A 12,550-nucleotide genomic window follows, 5' to 3' on the forward strand; every position below is an offset into this window, starting at 1 on the left:
CCTGTGGTCTGCTCAGCGCATCGCTCATAATTTAATCGCTCATTAGGAGCGACCTATGAGCGGCTCAGCACCGTGCTCGCCGAAGGAGCCTTTTGCTCGCGGCTGCCCAGAGCGGTGGCACCTTGCGTGAGCTTTGCCCAACAGGCAGCAGAGCCTGCAATTATCGTTTCACCTTTATTTGCCATGGTGATTGAATCCTGATAATCGGGTAGTCACATGGCTTACAATATCACACCTATAAAGGATAGCAGTGCTTCGGACCAAAGGTATGAATTTATAACCGCAAAAAGTAGTGGAATATTTGTTCGTGGTGCAAAGGCAAACCATTGCTTAGATAGCAACTGAGCGTCCTGGACTGCAAACATTACTTCTCTGCTGTTGTGCTGGATCATTCCTCCTCTTGGGTTCCCCAAGGGTCTATTTTTCCCCCATGTTTGTACACACAACACAAGGAGGACAGAAACTTCTGCAGGACAGAAACCTCTCCCAGAGGCTCACGAGGGCCAACGGAAGTAGTGCTGTCTGTAGAAAAGTCGGTTTTAGAGCACAGATGAGGAAAAAGCTTCCCTAGAAAGAGAGAAAGGGAGGAAAGTCCCATTTTCATGGATGAATTCTATCCGAGTTGTGCTTTCTCCTACACCAAGTGCTTCAGTCACTCTGTACCCTCTTCTACCCCAGCGTCGCACCTCAGAGCTCCTTTTCCTTCCACATTTTTCCATCCCCTTCAATATTCCTCTCACTGTTGAACTCACCCCTGTCCCCCCCAGCCTCCCCACGTGCAAAAGGAACAAGGCGATACTAACAGGGCGTCCGTGCAGGCAGCGTGGTGCGTGTAGCTCAGGCTATCTGCATGCTACGTCCCTCCCCTCTAACCTTTGGTCTTATCTGTTCTGATAATGCCAGGATGAAAATTCAGCCCACGTGGCTCCCTGCCACGCTGGGCTGTGGGTGGCCACCCTGTCCCAGCAGCCGGGAAGGGTCAGGGGAAGCTTCCCCTGGCCCGTGTCAGAGCTCAAACAAGCGCATGGCATGCACTGCCACCGAGCTGAACACTCAAAGGCCACATGAACCCAAGCCAGCAGAAGCCATAAAACACCTAAAACCCTAGAAAACCTGCTCATCCCGCTGGCAGACGTATTTGGTCACCAGCTGGATGTAAGCAGAGGCGTCAAACCACGGTATTAAGGACTCAGGGCTGCCAGGCACGGACAATCATATGCTCATTCCACTAACGGCCTTGCCGACCAAGGTGAAGAGCGGTGCCACATCACAGACAGCAACGACAGGAGTAACAAGGAGGACGGGGTAGCCAGGAGGATCTGTAGCCACAGGGCTAGGAGACGATGAGGGCCAGATCTCATCACCCCCCCATCCAAACCCACTGCGGGTTGGGACCCGGGTGCCAGAAGTTACCAGGGTCTGCCTCTGCATGACTACAAAGGCAGTTAAATCATCCCTTCTGGTATGTAAGGCTGGTAAATGAAGTCAGGACAAATGCACGGATGGAACAGGCATTGGAGAACGGTTTCAGGAGATTTCCAGGGATAAGGAATCCGACCTGCAGGGAGCAAACAGGACAGCAGACCCAGCCTCTCGCCCTGCTCTCCGACAGCACACACACAGAATCACAGAATCACAGAATCACAGAATCATATAGGTTGGAAAAGACCTTTAAGATCATCGAGTCCAACCTAAAACCTAACACCTGCCAGCGGAGCTGCCGGCGAGGGACGTCAGGCGGGGTTAGGGGCGAGATGTGCTCGCAGCCCGGGCAGCACGGACCTGCCTCTCGCAGCTCACCCGTGTCTCCTCAGCTGCCGAAAGACTGCAGGGAGGAGAAGGCTGAGCTGGTGTCACGTCAGGTTGCCGGCGGCTCTTCCCTGGCAAGCAGCACCCAGCTCCCGGGCCAGAACAGCAGCAACGTGCGCTACCTGGACAACACGAGCATCCTGAACCACGACGACTGCCGATGCCCGAGCAGAGGATGCTCAGCCATCGCAGATGAACTCACGACCCATTTCCGTATAGGAAATTTCATACTTCAAGTAAGCGCTCGGGCCTGTCGTGCATTGTTCCCCATCGCACGGCTGCGACACGCTACGTTGCAGGCACGTGGCCGCAGCATCAAAGCGCAGAAATGCTGGGGCAAGCAGCAGCTTCTGGGGATCTTCCAGGGGAATTCAACCTCGCCAGCTTCACGCAACTGCCTTAGCAGAAACGGCTGCCTCGCCAGCCGCTGGCAAAGGGAAGGACTTTATTTTCTCTGTTTGCATGGAGCCACGGTTAAAAATACAAAAGCAAGGGAGCGGTTAAAAGGCAGGTTTCATTGGGAGGAGGATAGGGTAATGGTCTGAGGAGCTCTGGGTAGGAGGAGGTTTTGCTCCTTTCAAAGCACGCGGTGGCTTAGCAGCGATAGCACTGAGAATGAAGCACAGAAAACAGCACAAGGATGCTGGCCCTCGTTCAACATTAGTTCAGTACAAGCATTACGCATATTAGCTATTTGCAAGCCGGGCTATTAAATAACAAGACCCAGGCTAACCACAGGCATAAACACTGAACATGCCCAGTTTTAATATCTGCCTTGCAAGAATACATTTCACTGAGTTTGTTCTGTCTTGAGCTAAATGCTATAAAGTTTTCACCAACAGTTTTCAGGCAGAAAAACATCAATTGAGAAGCCAAGTCCAGCCAGGTACGACTGTTTTCACCAACTTTATTGCTGAAGAAAGCAGAGGGAGCAGAAAGCGGAGTGTGGACTATGCTGGTGAACTGGTTTTTGGGATATTTTTAAAACATTCTGGAGGGAGGTGGCATAGATTACCAGTGGCTTTACTTCACATCAGCAAGTGAACCATGTTAGCACATAGACATTTCACACGGAAATAATAATTCAGTATTCTATCCAGCAGCTGCCATTCCTGCCCGGAGCAATCCTTTGCCGTCAGCTTTGGAAGAGCCCCACCGGGGTTTCTTCTGCTCCGTGTGCCACAGCCCACGCTCTGGAAGCCTACGGACGGGCTTTCCCGGGGCTGTGCCGGGGGAGCTGCCTCGGCGGCAGTGATTCGCACCGCCAGTTGCTCTGCCCCGCAGCTCCACGTGCCTCCCGCCCTCACCCTGCGGCGAGGCCCCGGCTCACCCCGTGCAGGCTGGGGCCGTGGCGAAGCTGGGCGTCGTTTGCCTAACGCTCACGTGACGGCTGTATCATCTCAGGCTGCACGCCAAAATCCCAGCGCAAGCTGCATCCCATGAAGAAATCTCATGTAGTTAGTATCTACTAATGCGTAACATCCATCAAGCTCACACCAACGATCAACAGCTCCATCTGAGCATGACCAGAAGCATCTTAGATGCTGCCTACAGAATATTATCTGAACCACGAGGGCTGCAAACATTTTACAACGACCGGCTGCGTCAGAAACGCGCTGCTTCCCAGCTGCTGTGCAAAACGCCACCAGGCTAGTCAAGAGGAATGGTCTAAACCAGCCCAGCTCACCGATGCTCCACGCACAATTTCCACGCACGGGTGATCAGCCTGTCTCATTGACCGGCTTTTTCCTCTCCACGAGGCAGGGAGAGGAAAGCAATCATCAAGAAGAGGAAGAGGATTTTAAAAACCCACAGCAATTAATAGGTATGTACTTGGACCTATTTTTAATGTACATCTTGTGACTGACCAGATTTCAGGTTGGCGGTGTGTTTAATTAAGGCGCTATCAATGAAACTGCCCTTTCTTAGCTGATTTAATGTTATCTTCCCTTAGACCTAAAGACGACAGAAGTTTTTTTCCATTGATTTTAAAAGGCTTGGGCCCACCTAGATTACACCCTTGCCCAGCTGTACGCGGAGCTGACTAATTTTTGGGCCTTAATTCCCGGATCCTGTTTGCTGCCGGGTTCATCCCAGCAGTTCAGAACCCAACAGCCTCATCCCTGGCTGAACACCTCCCACGCCTCCGCTCCGAGACAGGCAGCGGCACACGAACGCCACGTGCGTGTGCTGGCAGCAAAGCCTGAATATAATTCCTACATTCAGGAAAATTCCCCTCCTTCAAAACAGCAATTCCTCGTGGAGAAGCGGGGAGAGCTTTGCTGGAAGCACAGGCTGAGTCCTTCATCCCCATCCCTGATGAACTGAGCTCAGCAGCACAAAGACCCCAGCTCACTTTCCTCCGGTATTTCACTTGGGATAAAGAGGTAGCAAATCTTCTACCTAATTAGCATCTTGAGAAAAGCAACTCATTGAGGTCATTTTGATTACAGCGCGTGCACCTTGACGTAACACAAGCATCCAGGGGTTAGGGAGCGTGGACAGCCCTCGAACGGCGCGTAGGTACGAGGAAGCCTTTTTCTATGGTCCATGCCGGGGTGCCATCTCCTGCTGCCGTGGACGAGCGCAGCCAGGCTGGGCCCTTCAAAGCAGTCTCCCCAGGATCAGGAATGACTCTGCTTTTGCCCCTTTTGCAGGGGCTACGGACCTCGCAGCAGGAACCCCGCAGCGGGACGGCGGCAGGACCCTGCCTGGGTTGGGGGAGCAGCGCAAGGCTCCCCTCGGCTGATGCTCCACTGTTCCCAGTGCCGAGGCCGGAGCGTTGACACTGTGCCACGTAAACACGTTGCACGGTACCTCGCAGTCAGATCCAAGTCAAGGCAAAATTCCTGTATTTCGGGGACACCTGCTAACTGCTCTGGGGAAGGTTCTTGCCATGAACAAGAATCACAGAATCACAGAATCGTATCGGTTGGAAAAGACCTTTAAGATCATCGAGTCCAACCGTAAACCTAACACTACCAAGCCCACCACTACACCATGTCCCTAAGCACCTCATCCAAATGGCTTTTAAATACCTCCAGGGATGGTGACTCAACCACTTCCCTGGGCAGCCTGTTCCAGTGCTTGATGACCCTTTCAGTGAAGTAAAATTTCCTCATATCCAGTCTAAACCTCCCCTGGCACAACTTGAGGCCATTGCCTCTCGTCCTATCACTTGTTACCTGGGAGAAGAGACCGACCCCACCTCTCTACCCCCTCCTTTCAGGCAGCTGTAGAGAGCGATGAGGTCTCCCCTCAGCCTCCTTTTCTCCAGGCTGAACAACCCCAGGTCCCTCAGCCGCTCCCCATCAGCCTTGTGCTCCAGACCCTTCCCCAGCTCCGTTGCCCTTCTCTGGACACGCTCCAGCCCCTCAATGTCTCTCTGGGAGTGAGGGGCCCAACACTGAACACAGCATTCGAGGTGCGGCCTCACCAGTGCCGAGTACAGGGGCACGGTCACTGCCCTACTCCTGCTGGCCACGCTATTTTTGATACAAGCCAGGATGCTGTTGTCCGCCTTGGCCACCTGGGCACCCTGCTGGCTCATATTCAGGCGGCTGTCGACCAACACCCCCAGGTCCTTTTCCGCCGGGCAGCTTTCCAGCCACTCTGCCCCAAGCCTGTAGCGTTGCGTGGGGTTGCTGTGGCCCAAGTGCAGCACCCGGCACTGAGCCTTGTTGAACCTCACACAACTGGCCCCGGCCCATCGACCCAGCCTGTCCAAACTTACACCCTGAGCCACGTTCAAAGGCTCCGAGGATCACCGTGCAGCAGAGGTGTTTCCCTGCTGACCCCGGAACTGCCGAGCACCATCCCGTACCCTGCGGGAGAGGCATGGGTGGGCTACGCTCCACTTGTAGCAACCAGCTCCTCTTCGCTGCTTGGCTGCCGCGGGGATCCTGCGTCCCTGGCCACCTCGCAGGGGCTGGCTGACGGCCACCAGTGGGGAGCCCTGGCTCGCCTGCAGTGCCCCAGCTCCACAACCCTCCCAGGGTTATCAGCGCTCGCCAAACCCACACCGACTGCTTTACAAATTCGAAGGTTTTCTAGAAATGTTTTTTCGCAGAAACGGCGGGAGCAGCCGTGCCAGCAGGCAGCGGGGGCTGCGCTCCAGCCTCCCCAGGGCCCTTGGCTGGAAGGAGCCGCTCCATCGTTTCCATGACCTTTTCACATGGCCCTTGTAAAGGTGAGGAGGAAGATGCTGGTCTTCCCGCTTGTTTCTTTTTGCTTTTAGCGCAGGACCTGGCGAGCTGCGAGAGAGAGGACCCAGGTGTTGTCCTTACCACGGCTCTCTCCTCGAAGTTGAGAGGACGGTGCAGGAATCCCACTGCTGCCCTCCCACCCATGGGACGGACGCAGCATCTGCCCAGCACAGCCCTGCGCTTACCTCCTGACTTCTTGGTAAGGGCCTGGAAGGGACAGACTTCATCCCGCTTTACAGAATAACAAACAACCCAGGGGCCACTGGGTTGAAACCGAGCCACTTCGGTGGCACAGTTTCACAATGAACTCGCTGCGGTTCAGCAAACCTCAGGCACCTTGTGTCTGAGGAACAGGAACCTCAGCGACCGAGGTCTGCAGGACGTGAGCCCAGCCCTGCAGGAAAACGAACTCGCTACGGTGTCAAAAACCCAACAAAACACTCGAGAGCTTGGCACTTGGGACACGTCCCCTGCTGCGGGCGCCCCGAGCCTGCACGTGCCACCTGGGGTACACCACTGCCCTCTGTGCAGAGCCCAGTACAGCTTTCTGCTCTGGAAAACAAACTCAGTAAATCGAGAAAAACTACGAGAAAGGCTAATGGTATAGTCGATAACAACTTGCTGCCTCCTGCACCTCTGCTGAGCAAACCACTATTTCCTGAATTGAGGTGTCAGGCATGAAATATTTCACATGCTGGAGCAACCGTCACCATCTGCTAAGTGACAAACAGAACTTCAGCCTTTCCTGGTATTTGATGCATAAATCAGGGTGCGTCCTGTGTGGCTGTTTGTGATTCTGTAATTGAAAACTCCCTGCGTTGCTTGGGGAGGTGGCACTAAAAATGCTTGTATAGCCAGTGCAGACTTAGTCTAAACCACTTTCTGTTGAAGTATTTCTATAGCATGCCTAACTGGAGCGTGCAGTCTGATGCTACTGCAGCAGGAGCGTTGCCAGAAGTGCCTGTGGGCATCAGGCAAGGCCACACCTGAAGAACCAAGAACCTGCTTCCTTGGATATCCTCTTTTCCCCACAGCTAATACGGTTTTATCCTTTCCGTCCACTCCACATCTCACCGACCGGGCGAGTAGCGGCTCGACCATTACTCATGTTCCCACGGCTCTGGCAGGCTCATCACTGCATAAACGTTTATTTTTGCTCTTATCCCTCCAGGCACTCATCGATTATCCTACCAAGTCCATACCAACAAGTGTCCAGCAGACAGCGTTGCCTGGGACCACCAAGCCACACGCAGTGAAGACGAGAAGACAGACCTCCATGCTTGGAGAGCACTGGCTTTGCATGATAAGCCCCTACCCACAGGAGCTTCCGGGAGATCTCCCGTGCAAAAGCCACACGTTATATATTGTCACTTAAAAATATGCTTCGCCAACATTATTCACAACACTCGCAAGAAGCAGAGAGGAAAGGCTGATTGCTGGCGTCAGTCATCGGCACAGGAGGGCGAGTGCCGCGGGGGCACGGGGGCAGCTCCGGCCCCATCTGCTACAGTCACGGGAACGCCGCATCGAGCGCGTCCGTGATTCACGCCCCAATTCAGCACTTCCCCGGCTCTGCTCTCCACCTCAGGGCACCAGGTCACCTCCTGCTTGGGTCTCCAGTTCACACAGGCTTGTCTATGCAGACCTCCACATCAATATACACAAACAGAAGCACACCCAGCAGACCGAAGGAAGGGATTATCCCCTCCCGCCAGCACTCAGCAGATCACACCTAGAATACTGCGTCCAGTACAAGAAGGACCTTGACAAACTGGAGCAATAAGCCCCCAAAGCTCGAAGCCACCAGCACAGACAGGGGCACAGAGCCCTTGCTGTAAGAGGAGGGGGCAAAGGGGGCTTGTTCTGCTGGAGGAGAGGCTTTGGGGGGCTCATAGCACCCTCCTGCTAGGGGCTTACTGAGAAAGTGGAGCCAGGCTCTTCCGCGGGTGCACGGTAGGGGCACGAGAGACAAGGGGGAGAAGCTGAAATGACAGGTTCAGCCTGGATATCAGGGGATGTTCTTTTCCTGCAAGGACAGTCCGGCTGTGGGACAGGTCACCCAGGAAGGTTTCCATCCTTGGCGGTTTCCAACACCTGACTGGAAACAGCCCTGGGCAACTTGGTCTGACCTTGTGACTCACCCTGCTTGAGCGGGAGGTTGGACTAGAGTCCTCCTGAGGTCCCTTCCCAGGTGAATTATCCTACAAGACTACTCTGCTATGTTCTTCCGAGAGCAAGCAGATCATTGCAGGTGGTGCAGTTCACAAGAAGCTCTTTGCTTTCCCCTCCTGCTTAGTGCACTGATTTACCATCTGTTTATCATCTTTCTTTCATCAGCAGCTGGCTTCCAGACCATGCTTTCAGAAGAGCTCTTTTCTTGTGAAGTTTTGATTATGTTTCAGTTAAGGTCTGGTAGTAAGCCTCCCATTCTTCCACACCTCACAGCTATAGAACTACAGCTATCGGTGGCCGTTCCCTCACTTGCTGTATGATGTTTCTGTGCTGCACAGAGGTGCAGCAGCATACAGCTCCTAGGTGAAACCATCTATACCAGCTTCAACAGCAGAGGCGAATCCCAACCACACTTTGCATGGCATTTCTACCCAAGTCTTTCACACTAGCTAAGGCATTCTACGCACTGAGGCGCTGCCTTAATATTTTCTTTATCGAACTCCAGAAAAAAGGACTCTAAACTTACTATCTGAGGAAAGCTGAATCATCAATAACAAGAAACCCTCCACCCCCCAACCAAGAAACACCAGACCAAAAGCTTCCACTGAATTGGAAGGGGGGAAGAACCTTCACGGGCTGGTGCTGCTGCTGCTGGAAGATGCAGAGGTCCATCTGCTCACCCGTTTCTGTCTCCAGAGGGACACCAAGGAGAGCACAACCAGCAAATCTGCAAAGTCTTGAGAAGCCCTGCCTGCCCTGGGGTTTGGTGCTGCTGCAGCTGTGCTCACAAGTGCTTTGAATTTCTCAGGAAGCCTCTCGAGCAAAATAACCTCGATGCAGAAAACTAAAGCACAAGAGATGCCTTGCCCTCTATACAATGTGGGAAGCTCCTCTGAAGGCACTTCTAATGCACATTTTTACTAGAATAAGCCACAGTAGACAATTCCTCATTTCTTACTGAAGTACACAGGAGCAGAGGGCGATCGGCACAGAGAGGTTAGGAAGAGGCATTGGGTGCCTTGGGAGTTCTTTCCTTGTTTGCGTGATATTCCCATTCGCACAGGGACAAACGTTACCTGCCCTCAGGCTTGGCCCCCATCCACAGCATTGCAACAGGAGGACAGGAGAAATGTGCACAGGAGAAGTGTCCTGTAAAGTGGAAACAAAGAAAAGGACAGTTACTAGTGAAAGGAAGAGAGGAAAAACCAGAAATATTGAGGAAAAAAAGCAGAAAGCCTAGAGCCAGTAGGAGTTTGGCTTCTCTCTATGAATGAAGGGGAAACAAAAAGGGAAGAAACAGTTTCATTTTGTCTTAAAATACAACACTCTTAATGTGCTAGAGACCCATCTGTGCAGGCAGCCCCACCAGTACCGTTTTCCTCTCATTCTCAGGACACTCAGTAATGCTCTTCAATCATTTTGATTCATGCCAGTCGACGATAGCCCACAGCACCCACTGCGTGGAAATGATTATGTTTATTTACTAATCTTCTGAGGGTAAAAAGGAATTAAAGCCAGGAATGACTGCAGCAGTTTTAAGCCACATGTAGTTCACACACCACAAGGTGCAAACTTCCTTAGGTGTATTTCTAAAACAGGCATTAGAAACCCCAGATCAAGAGTTATTAAAACCCAGACCCTGTAGTTTACCTGCTCTTATTTCTCAACCCGGTGTCCCAGTAAATTAGCGTGGGGTCTCCTCCCTAACCCCAGGACACCAGCAAACCAGTGCATCCCCACCATCGGGGCTGCACTCCTAGTTTCTCTCAACCACTTCTATCCTCAGGGAACGAGCAATAAACATTTCAAACAGGATCAGGGTACCTGGTGCGGAGAGGAGCTGATGCGATGCGGGCTCCCAGCCTGGCCCTGCTGCGCAGCCCCGCAGGGACAGACCCCGCTCAGCCCACGGCCGGGGCTTTGCAGAGCTGGCCCTGCCGCCCCAGGAGCCCTGCTTTCAGATAAACGGACCTACCGGCTCCTTTCCTTCCTCCTGTGCTAAATAACATGGCTGCAAAGCCCTTCCTGATAGCAGGAGGCAGCTACTGAGACGTGCCCGTGGCTAAACTGCCCTGTGGAAAACCCAGCGTGTGGCAGAGCGCCGAGCCCAGATGAAGAGCTGCAGCTACTGATTGCAACGCTCAAAGGCAAATGCAAACAAAAAACACTTGCAAGGTGAACAGCGATGCATTGGAGCACGCCAGAAGCCAGCAGCATACAAAAATACATTACAGCAGCTCGACTTCCTATTTCCGTTTCCTTACAGCTCTGAAAATAATAGCTGCAAAGGTCAGGGGGGTTGGGGACGGTTGCTTGTCATCAGGCAGCTGAGGCCGTTGCTGCTGCGGGGCCAGCTGAGCACACTCAGGAGCCAGGTCCCAAACCCCCACCCTTTCCAGCCTGATCTCTCCTACTGATTTCCCACCTGGTTTCCCATCAGGGTGCAAAGCACCGCAGTGCAGAAGCTGGTTTATGAGAGGAGCTTGGGTGACAGCAATACCTGGCGGTGGGGCACGGGGATGCCCGGGCTGGGGAGGGACCAGCTCGGTGATGCAGCGTTGGGCTGTGAGAGCCCAAAGGCAGCTTGGGTCTGAATCTGCTCCTTTCTGGTAGTGCCCGATGAAGAGGCTCTTGGAAACAAGCAAATTCTTATTGAATTTTTATGTTGAAGCAGTACCAAGGCTCCTGGCCAAAATCTGCGTTGAATTTGAATCATAGAATCATAGAATCATTAAGGTTGGAAAAGAGCTCTAGGATCATCTAGTCCAACCGTCCACCCAACACCTCCGTGCCTACTAAACCATGTCCCAAAGTGCCACATCTACACGGTTTTTGAACTCCTCCAGGGATGGTGACTCCACCACCTCTCTGGGCAGCCTGTTCCACCGCTTGACCACCCTTTCGGTAAAGAAATTTTTCCTAATATCCAATCTAAACCTCCCCTGGTGCAACTTGAGGCCATTTCCCCTCGTCCTAGAGGAACTGCGTTAGTTCTGTACAGATACGAGGTGTGTTCGGTCTAACAGCCTTGGGGAGAGAAAGCACGAGCACCGTAGGAGCAAGAATCAACACCCAGACCCCGGGTGCGTGCTGCACCATGGGGAGAACCGCTTTCCTCCCCCTCCTCGCTCTTGTGCACTATGATCCCAAAATGGCAGCACCATCCGTGGCGGAAAATGAGGCCCCTGGGCACTGCGGTGGAACCAGCGCTAATGACATACCCCAAAAGCTACAAACTTACAGAAGCAGCAATATCGCGATGAGATGATGGTAGCGTGACCGCAGGTATCGCTTGGCCAACTCCAGTCGTCTGATTCACTGCAAGTATCCGAGCAATTTTCTAATGGTCTGAGACTCACAAATTTTACAGGGTATTCGAGATACAAGTTGGTGTCCGTTCTACTTTAATATTAAAGGGCAGGGAAGTGGCACAAGGTTTGACAGAAGAGAAAGCCGGCAGAAGGGTCTAGCTAAAAGGAAGAGTGGGGAAAAGTCGGGTGTAGGCAAGAGGTGAAGAGGACAGAGATTATTTCCACGGCCAGAGCCCTGCAGATAGCATGGTGAAAATATCTTACTCGCTAGTCATCATAAAAGAGGGAAAAAATTTGTAGAAAGGATGACAAATGCCCATTTGAAGACAAAATGCAATAGGAATATCAAAGATCTCATTTAAAATAGCTGAAGTGTGTCTTGGTCCAAGGCTCAGAAATCTGGCAAGCAACTGGTGGAAAGGGCCTGAAGCCCATGAAAGAGGCAGTATTAGGAAACGGGAACTGAAGCAATATCTACTGATGGGAAAAGAGAAGTGGCCGGGATATTTCTCAGCTGGTTTCACATCCAGGCACCTCCTTTCACGCACAATCACTCCTGCTTTATAATGAGTGGGAAAGCAAGCGGTCCGAGCCGGACTGCGGATCGCCGAGGGTGTCAGGGTGCCAATGGAAACACCAGCGCGTGGGCACCGATTCACGGGGCACTTCTTGTTGAAGATACCGTTCTCCCTCTCGGGCAAAAACTGCAATAGGAAAAGTAACCTCTCAGTTGCAAAGTCTGGCTCGCTGCTGCCAAACTTTACTCATTTTCTACCCAGGAGAGAAAATACTAAAACCAAAAGTATCTGTTACTTGCGCTAGGTTTTATGGACTATTTTGGCGTAGCAAATGACGGCAGAACGACAGAAGCAAGACGCAGAGTAAAGAGCACTGCAGGTCCAGGTGAGACGTTGCAGTTTGGTGCCCAGACGCAGACGGATGCCAGGACGCGCTGCAGAAGTGCCGGTGCAAACCAGCACCGAACCCCTCCCCAGCAGCGCAGCTCCCTGGCTGAGGTACCCAACGTACGCCTCAAGCACCAGGAGTTGCTTT

The sequence above is a fragment of the Mycteria americana genome, chromosome 8 (assembly GCF_035582795.1).
Source record: "Mycteria americana isolate JAX WOST 10 ecotype Jacksonville Zoo and Gardens chromosome 8, USCA_MyAme_1.0, whole genome shotgun sequence".
Taxonomy (NCBI): Eukaryota; Metazoa; Chordata; class Aves; order Ciconiiformes; family Ciconiidae; genus Mycteria; species Mycteria americana.